This window comes from Camelus dromedarius, chromosome 29, assembly GCF_036321535.1.
Source record: "Camelus dromedarius isolate mCamDro1 chromosome 29, mCamDro1.pat, whole genome shotgun sequence".
In the NCBI taxonomy this organism is placed as follows: domain Eukaryota; kingdom Metazoa; phylum Chordata; class Mammalia; order Artiodactyla; family Camelidae; genus Camelus; species Camelus dromedarius.
In genome coordinates, this window is record NC_087464.1 from 11,211,312 (window position 1) to 11,221,403 (window position 10,092).

The 10,092-nt window shown below is 40.9% G+C and overlaps 1 long non-coding RNA gene across 1 annotated transcript; it reads left to right on the top strand.

Moving 5' to 3' along the window:
* Window positions 1-2,845: 2,845 nt before the first annotated feature.
* Window positions 2,846-7,721, top strand: LOC135319590 (uncharacterized). Its single transcript, XR_010378385.1, has 4 exons — window positions 2,846-3,148; window positions 5,426-5,621; window positions 7,175-7,298; window positions 7,393-7,721. It is a non-coding gene; the product is annotated as an uncharacterized LOC135319590 (long non-coding RNA).
* Window positions 7,722-10,092: the final 2,371 nt, after the last annotated feature.

Sequence of the window (10,092 nt, forward strand, 5' to 3'; positions counted from 1 at the left end):
TCTCCGCTAGTCCCTTTTGCACCTGGGATCTCCTTGGGGGCCTCTTAATCGAAGTCTGACTAAGCCTGACCTTGCCTTAGTTTATGAGGGTAATGAAATCACAGCGCCAGGTGTGACGGCTGCAGGTGCATTGCTTGGCCCTTCGGAGACTTGTTATTTCTGTAATTTGTCACATGCTGTCTTCTGCTTGGGGTTATGCTTTACAACCTAATGAATGTATTCTCTTATTAAGACAAATCTTATCCATGCCAATCCAATTAAACGTATATAATTAGCCAGGAAATTTTAGAGAAGTGAGCTTCAATGTAGCTGGGGTTTTTTTTTCCCCCATTGTAAGTTGTTAGACCAGGACTAATTACGATTTGGGAAGCAGAGAAGTTGCTAGAAAGAGCACCTAGTTAGAGGTCAGAAGACCTAGGTTTTGTTTCAGTTCTGTTATGTGATCTCGAGCAAGTTCCCTCTCCTCCGTGGGTGTTGGTCCCTTGACAATGAAATTAATATTTTGGACACGTTCAAGCAGATAATAACCTTTCCATTTCCTGAGTTACCTTACCGCATGCCAGACATTCACATAAAAACTCAGCAGAGTGGCAGAAATATTGTCGATTGCGGGAATACAATCCCCAGACTTGAGAAAAATGATTCACCCGAGACCAGACAGTGAAGAAGAGAATATGGTTCTGAAACCCATCCATACACTTCCCAAACTGATAACCCATGCTCTTCTCAGACGATGAATCCTGGGGAGAGAGTTTAGAAGTAGCTGAAGTAAGTATCAGGTCACAAGGCTGAGTTGTATCCACAGCTCAGTTACTGACTCAGAGATTCTAGACCAGTTGGCCATCTCATTGTCCATCACCACCACAGCTAACTTTTCCTTCTCCCTCAGCCCTCAGAAAATTCAGGGTAACATGGAGGGTATATTTTAAACTCCTCTAAAACAAAGGCACAAGAAAAATGGAAGTAGAGCGAATTTTGTTACACTTTTATCTAAAAGGAGAGGAGAAGAATGATCTGTTTCTCAGGTCACAACAGGGACCACAAATGCTGGTCCCAAACATGAACCTCACGCTGTTATCAATGTTATCAACTCACCACGCTCTGGGCTTCAGCAATGTTCGTCAAGCAATTTGTTCAATGAAAAATGCAATCATGAATAAATGGAGAATCAGCACATGGAGAGCCTTAGAACCTGATTAAAATTCAGTTCAATATCTAATGAAATTACTAAAGCCTTGCTAATGTAGAATCCAGTTCTTGCATTTTACAGAGAGATAAAAATGTGTTTTTCAGCAATTATTTATTCAAGGCTTTAATTTGATGTTGTTATTATTTGGAGAAAAAAAGGAAGGGCTCTATCCTTGGACAGGGCATTTATCTGCTTATATGAAAAAAAACAACAACAATAAAAGATCAAAATTTCTTTCTTTCTTTCTTTACTGTGTTGACACAATATACACACAGAAAAAGACACCCCCAAATTTTTCAGATTAATGATTTCTAAAACCACCCAAATCAAGAAATAGAATATAACCAACAACACAGAAGCCTCCCATATATTGAATTCCAATAAATGTCCCCTCTGTGCCAGCCAAGGTAATAATACATTTATTTTTTGAAGTAACGCATGTTTCTCGATAAATTACCACCCAAAGCATACTACTGCCTGCTTAATGAACTTTAATAGACTCAACTAGTTTATGTTCTTTTGTATCTAATTTCTTTAATAAAATTATATTTGAGATATTTATCTCCATTGTATGAAGCTGTATTCTGTTCCTTTTCATTACTGTGCAGTATTGTATTGCATGTGTATACAGTATATGTATAAATACACCGTAATTTTCCATTCTTCTCTTGATGAGCATTTATTGGAGTTATTTGAAGTTTTGAGCGTTTATAATAATGCTGCAAGAAGCATCCTTGCGTGTGTCTCTTGTGTACTTTTCATTTTCTCTTATATCCACTTTACAAGTGAGGAAAATATTACTGATGTCTCTTATATCAGCACAGACTCTATATTTGAATAAACCAGTCAATCAACTAATATAGCTTGGCGGAGAAAAGTAACGCAGCAAATTGTCAGACGTAAGTTGCACCCCAGAACTGAACCTGAATTTTGAATTTTTCCAGTGACTATGATGCCTTCAATTTGATCCCAAATTGCTGGTGAATGTCGAATCGCAGCTCTTGAGCAAGGAACTCCTCACAGCGGTATTTCCTGTTGGACTCAAGGCATCAGTCTTGAAGGGACGGCTTTGGCTTTGTTTGAGACAGTTCATGTTTTCACGAGGCTTTTAGCTCTTGGTCTGTGGGTATTCCTCCACCTTGCATATCTGAGAATGCCATCGTCTGCCTGGAAATCAGGATGGGTCAGAAGGCCCCTGAGGGTTGTTCCTTTTGGGTATCCATTCTAAATGTTTAAACAAATGGGTCATAAGACTGAAATGAGGTCAATAAAAATCTTCTGAGGCACAGTCCCTTCTGATGGATGAGCTGAAATGAAAACCATTTCAGAACCTACTTTCAGCAGAATAATGAATTCTGCGTTTCCAATCATTAAAGTTGAAATTATAATAGATAGCATTCTGCCCCACTGTTCGTGGGATTTAACTCTTCAAAGGTCATAAGAGATACACCCTATTAAATAATGCAGGCCAGACAAAGCTGACTTAATAAAACTGAAATGTCACTTTGGGTTTGAATTGATTTTCCTCCTTGAGGACCTTTTAAGCCTGTAAATCAGAACTGCCTTGTATTCGCAGGTCTGAAGGAGGTTGACTTTCCCAGAGTTAGTTTTAAAAAAGGCAGATTGATGGGAAAGGTTTGTGTTGGGTCAGTATCGAGTAGCCTTCTCTTGGGGGCTTGAATTATTCATGAGCATCCATGTGTTTTGTGTTTCTTGCTTAATACTGCGGACGATGCGGGCAGGAGGAGAATGTAGCCAGCTGCAAACAGAGATTCCTTCTTGAACAGGGTTAGCAGTTAGAGGAGGCTGGGAGTGGACAACGGTGAGGACTGGATCTAATTTTACAGGAATTTGAATCGATAAACCTTCAAACTAAAGAACTGGCCAACAGCTGAGGAGACCCACGTTTTGTGTTATCTACAGTTCATTTTTGACCAGCTGTGTCCTCCTTAAACAAAGGTAAGAAGCCATAAAGCCAACTGTCTATCTTCTGATGCTGAATGTGGCTGTCTCCTATAATGACTCTGAGGTGGGGTGGCCCCTGTGGATGGGTAAGTGTGCACTTGGCCCATGGAAATAAGACTCAAGAAGAAAATACAGCCGATATTTTATATTAACTATAAATGGAGTATAATCTTTAAACATTGCGAATTATGATGTTGTACACCTGAAACTTATAATATTGTAAATCAACTACACCTCAATAAAAAAAGAAAGAAAGAAAGAAAGAGAGAGAGAGAGAGAGAGAGAGAGAGAAAGAAAGAAAGAAAGAAAGAAAGAAAGAAAGAAAGAAAGAAAGAAAGGAAGAAAGAAAGGAAGGAAGGAAGGAAGGAAGGAAGGAAGGAAGGAAGGAAGGAAGGAAGAAAGAAAGAAAGGAAGGAAGGAAGGAAGGAAGGAAGGAAGGAAGGAAGGAAGGAAGGAAGGAAGAAAGAAAGAAAGAAAGAAAGAAAGAAAGAAAGAAAGAAAGAAAGAAAGAAAGAAAGAAAGAAAGAAAGAAAGAAAGAAAGAAGATGCAGGAGAGCTAAGCTTCCCTCTGGCTTACTTTCCTCTTAGCTCTGTGACTGTGTATGTCATCGACCATTTCTGAGCGGCAGATTCTTCACTTCTATAAAATAAAGCACTTTAGACATCTTTAGTGGTTTTCAAACTTGGAGGGGCATGGGGTGCAGAGCGTAGTCTTCAAACAAAGCATTCCCTGCAATTCGTGCGCGGAACAGACACAGGACTTAAGTGGGGGCCAGGGGTGCAGGGAGGGAGATGCGAAACTCTCATTATCCCAGTTTGGTCCCAGAATTGGTCTCAGAATTTTCCCTGACCCTGGACCCCAAGACACCAAGCTGAGGAAGCCAGGAGAAACGGACAGCTAGCTCTTCCTCTGTTTTTCCTGTTGGCACTCTTTACTGCCCTTCCCCCTTCCCCCCGGGGTTCATCAACTTTAGGTTTTAAAAAATGCCTTGGATGAAATACTGGGAGTGATCTTGTCTTCAGAGGAGACCCAGAATGAACCACACTGAAAATCATGACTTTCAGGGCCCAATTCCTGACTTTGGAGGAATCCTATGTGTGTAGGACTAGTTTTGAGGGCATTTAGGAAAGGAGGGAGTGATGAATGGTAAAAAAAAAAAAAAATTGAATGGAAGAAAAGGTTGTTGGATGAAAGCTAGAGTATGAGACCTGGAGGGCTACAGCTTAAATAATGTCTTAATTTGGAAGAGAAAAATGGCTCCATTGGGTTACACCAACATCTGAGAGCCTGAAGCTAAGTTTCTCCAGCACTATTTCCCTTACCAAATAAATGCCTGCAAGGAACCTGTTGGGGCCCCTATGGCTAATGATTGCCTCATTACTGTAGGTATGCATTCTAGTTTGGCGCTAGAGAAGCTGTCTTTTGTCATCTGGGCCTTGATTTGGTTCTCAGCCCTGGACAATAAGACAGTTACATAATTTTTTTTTTTTTCTGACAGAAAATATGCCACATTTTACCAGCAGGCAAACTTCATCTAGAGAAAGTGTCCAAGAAAAATATCCAAGGAAAGCCCTACGTGGACCTCAAACATCTGTGACCTTAATACTCAATGAGAAAAAAAAAATCTTAAAACCAAAAAAAGGAATGTCTAAAGTTCAATTCATTTTTTTTTTTCTGGCTGTTAATTAAGGCAATGAGGACAGTGACCTTAAAAGTGTAAAATTCCTTCAGGCACGGATAGGAATAATGCCACTGAACAGACAAAGTATGCATTGATTATGCATGCAATTACCCAAAAGTTGGTTATTTTACAAAATTGAATTCTTTCCTGCTGAAGTCCAATGCTGAGTAATTAAAGGCAGACTGTACTTAATTTTGTCGCAGAGTAAATAGCAGAGGTTATGGAAAGTGTTAGGGCTCAACAGTTATTAATATTCCACTGGTGTGGGAATAGACGAGCGAGCGAGGAGCACAGCAGGTTGGGATTATATGAATCTATTCAAGCCCCACATAATGAATGTGGAGAAGAGTGATTTGAATGTCTAATATCAGTCACTCAACAAAAAGAAAAAAAAATTCTCATGCTTACTCTCAGGGCTTTGAAAGAGCTGTTTATTTCATAAATGTTCACTCCCTTGCTATTATAATCAGACCTACGGAAAGAGATTGCTGATAATTTTCAAGCTAAGTAAGTGCATTTTTTTTTCCTCTAGAAAATTTTGAAATTGCTTAGGCTGTCACGAGAATTCATAAGTTGTTGTTGTTTCCAGGACAAGGATTCAGAGCAGTCACGAGGCGGGGAGATTCAGATGTGTGGCCATTTTCATGCTTCCCTGAGACTCACCCTTACACTCATTTGTCCCGCTTGAATTCAACGGCCCGATGTGGCTATTTTCGCTTTCCAGTGGACACGGCTAAGGTGCCTAGCCATTTATGTCGGGCTTCTACCAAATATTTCAGTTAAAGGTAATCAAAAGGAGTTATACACTGTAATAAAAGGATGAAGGGAATTTCCCAATTCAGTGATGAGAGAGCAGTCTCTATCTGGAACTCTCAATGAAGGGGGCAGGGAATCAAAAAATAAATCATGGGTTCAGAGATGGGCAGAAAATATCAAATTTCATAAAGAGCTCTGGTGGAGAGGAAGATAGATTGTTACCAGATCGAGGAGCCGTGGGGAGGAAATTACAGCTATGGGAAGGTCCCTCAGCCTCTCTCCTGTAATGTCAGGAGATGTCTTTCGAAGAATATGATGAGCCATAACCACAGGGAAACTGGGAAAGATTTGTCAGTAATTTACCCAAGACTCTCTGAAGGCGGTTGACAATTGTCATCATTTTCTAGCTATGACACTACCCTGGAATGTGAATACAGACAGAAAAAAAAAAAAAACACAGGGATATAGGTGACTAAGTTTTTTTTCAAAACAAACGTCACTCTTTTTTTATGCTTCCAAAATCACTGTCTTTACATTAGAAATAAATAAAAGTAAAAACTTTGTTCTACATCTATAAGACAACAGTAAGTAAAAGCTCCTTGCATGATGAAAATCGTAATACTGAAATACAATAGTCATTTTCAAAGAGGTGAAGGAGAAGCAGGGAAATTGCCTGGAGTTTCCTGTAAGTCCATCCACCTGAGAACACAAAGGGGAATTGGTTTCCAGTTCAGATTTCACTGGCTCGTGCTTCTTCCTGCTCATCCAAGGAAACCTGTCCCCTGTAGAGCCTCCACTTGGCCACCAAGCGTTTCTAGGCGTCCCTAGGGGATGTTGCCCATGTGCTTATGAGTATGCCCATCAGCATCCACAGAACATCACTGCCAAATGCCTAGAGAACTCATATCTCTGCAAGGCACCACCACTGCTCACATCCACTGGACACTACCAACAGTGGTGTCTACTATGCTTGCCACACGCTCCCACTGCTTGAGTTTTGACCACTAGTGCTCAGAAATTTCTGCGATCTTCCATCACATGTTTCAGAGTTCCATTGTGAGTTCTGCCACTTCCATCACATCCCAGTACCTCCACAGTATATCAGACTTCCATGGTGCCCAAGCTGTGTAGTGGTCGAGAGGAAAATCTTTTATTTTTTTCTCTTCGTACTCTGACACAACATATTGGCTCACCCTGACTTATATATTTTTCCTGGAATAGCGCCCCCAGTTTTTATCTTAAGCCTCTTTCTCCTTATGACAAAGACAAGAGTCCTTCCTTGGTGGCTGAGCTGGACTCTAACTCAAGGATTATGCATCAGCCAGCACTGACATCGCTCTGCTCCTCCCCTCCAGCTGTAAGGTTGTGCCTGACTCCTTCTTACTTTGAAATAAATTCTTAACTCTGAGATTCTCATGCAAGCAGATTCCTGATGGACATGCCCCACTAGTCCATCAGACCCACCTCACCTAAGTCTCAAGGGTAGAGACAAAGTAGACCCTGTACCCCCAAAGTAAGAAAATCTCCCCACATTCATCTAGCATACTTCTCTTTAAAATATATTTACATTATCTTCTCTTAGTCTTGTTCTGTTGAAGCCTGGCACAGAGTGGCAGTCACCGGAACACTCTTCTTCTAGAGACTTGGCCCCTTAGAAAGTTTTGGGCCACCTGAGCAAATGGAAGCCAATGCCAAAGCAAGAACTGGTCAGTAATCCTGGACTTCCCCAAATGCGGCTCATAGTTATTCTTTAAGTCATCATCCTACTGATACTTAAGGATATTTCTCTTTTTCCTACAGGTTGAGAACAATAAAATCCCCATTCAGTTCAGCCATGGGATGTCCAATAGCAAGAGGAGAAAACTCTGAGCTCCTGAGACATATGGTTGTTGCCCCATCATCATACACATCGCACTGTCTTGTAATTTCTTTTTGACTCATCTCTGTTCCCCAACAGCTCACGGCTCGTGTCTGTCCTGTTCTCATGGTGTCCTTAGCACCTAGCTCGGTACCTGACACATAGGATATTCACAGTAAATATTTTTGAACAAATGACTGTAACATATTCTGAAGTTTGAGTCACATGAATCTTATATTATCCATTTTTGTTTTACCTCCACCCTCTTTCTTCTGTCCAAAACTTAGAAAAAAATGGATGTTAAATAAATAATTGATAATTAAATTCTGCTTATTTCTCTAGATCAGACACAAGGGGAAAAAACTGGCTTACTTTTCCATTGGATTGACAATATAAAGACTTCCTACACCTTATATGAGTAGCCATAATCCCCCAATAAGGTATACCTCCCAACTTTGGCAACAAGGGGACTGATTATCGTGCTTTCAATATTTACTACAAAGTCTAAAACATAAAATGGATGAGGTTTGCCACAATCAGAGTGGTGCTCACCAGAAAGGTCGTTTCTGAGTGTGCTATGTGAAGACTGCTTTTTTCTTAACCCTCAGTCCACTAATCCAATCATGAGGCTCTTCCAGAGGGGGGAAAAAAACTGATCAGAATGAAGCTGTAAACTTCATTCAGGTAGAAATGTCTTTTGCAAACTATCGAGCTGGCTGACCTTTTAGGTGGATGCTCTGTCCACAGTGTGAGTCAGTTTCAGGAGTCAGCTGGCCTCGGAGTAGCCCCCCGGGGCGTGGCAGCCATCTGTGAACACACCGCTGCTCCACGGTGCCCAGGGGCAGCGGCCAGCCCCTCCTTGTATCTTGGTGGCCTCAGAAACGCTGTCTATTCTTAGTGAGGCCTCATGTTTTCCTTTTCCGCAAGTGTGTGACCTCAGGCCATGTGCATCTCTAAGGCCTCAATTTCTTCGTTGAAGAGTAGCCATTACACTCAGAACTCCCCCTTACAACAAATGTGTGACTCTGCATTAAATCTCTCCCCAGAAACATTCTTCCTTGGCTAGATTAATCAAATCTGACTCCATAATCCTCTGATTTCATCCAGTGTTGGGGTGAAAGTCTTATCAGGGCAATCCCTGCCAATGCCGGCCCCACAGCCACTGAGAAGAGCACCTCATTCATCTGGATGAGCTCCAACTGGCATCCTGGAGGCTGTAGACGCCGCTGGCTGGAGTGTCAGGGAACTGACATCCCCCGGGTGCACCCACAACCAATGACCCCCAAGAAGTAGCGCAGAAATTCCCTAGCCTGCTTGCCCCTCGGCTGGGTTCACTCCATGCCTTGTAGTCTACACCATGTCCCAGCCTTTGCTTTCAAGATCAAATACTAATTCCCCATGGTGGCAGCTGGCTTAATAGGGCACACTCTTTGCCGCCTTCCCTTCCCTGTGTCACTCCCTCCACTCTCTGAACAGCCAGATAAATGATTTGTACTTAAAGCCTGTCTCAGGGTCTGCTTCTGGGGGAATCCGAACTAAGACATAAATAGATATTAAACTAAATTGGAAGTATTGTTTCACGTATTTGAGTCTCTTTATGTTTTCTCCCTTCTTTCAACTTCTAAAGAATAGATGGATGAAGTATCAAAACCCTGAGACACGCCTGCATGAATTGAATGTTATCTCTTGGGTGCCTTCCCCACAGAGTAAACAGCTCAACATGCCAGTGCGTAAAACCACATAACCCTGTGGCTGCCTTATGCACCCAGCAAAGTGTTCTATATATATTCACATCATAGCACGCTGTGCAATTCGAGGAGCCCTCAGAAGAGCCAAGATTTATGATTAACACAACAAAGGCAGCCTTAGGGTTCCTGGATAGCTGCAAAGAAACACATAGCAAAGAGAAACATCTGGAAGATGATGAAAGAAAGCATCCTTTAATTTTGTGAAAATGATAATCCCAGGGCCCTGAGTCATAATTGATTTATAAATGTATGCTCACATAATTTATATATTTAGACAGGATGGCATAGATCTGTGTTGTCCAATATTGTACCATCCAAATAGCCACCTGTGGAGTTTCAGTGCTTGAAATATAGCTGGTTCAAAACAAGATGAGCTATAGCTAAATACACATTTAGTTTCAAAGACTTAGCTTGATTAAAAAAAAGTAAAACATCTCATTAGTGATTTGTACATTAATTACACATTTAACTTATAAAATGTTGGATATGTTAGGTTGAATAAAATATATTATTGAAATTAATTTCATCTATTTACTTTTACTCTTTAATGTAACTATTTAATAATTTATAATGACCTATCTAGCTCATATTATATTACTATTATACCATGCTAGTCCAAATTATGCCATGATAACAGATAAAGCCTGAATTTTCAGTGGTAAATAATACAAGAATGGTCAATTTCTTATTCATGCACCATATCCAAAAATGGTGCATATACAAACCCAGCTGGGGGCTCTACTCCACATGGTCTCTCAGGGATTCAGGCTGTTGGAGGAACTGTCATTTCGATCAGGGAGACAAAGATAAAATTTCTTTTGTTGCACCAGATGGGACAGAGAGTTTTGGGGGAATCTTGCCTGAGCACAAAGTGTTTTGAATCAGAAGGAGCAC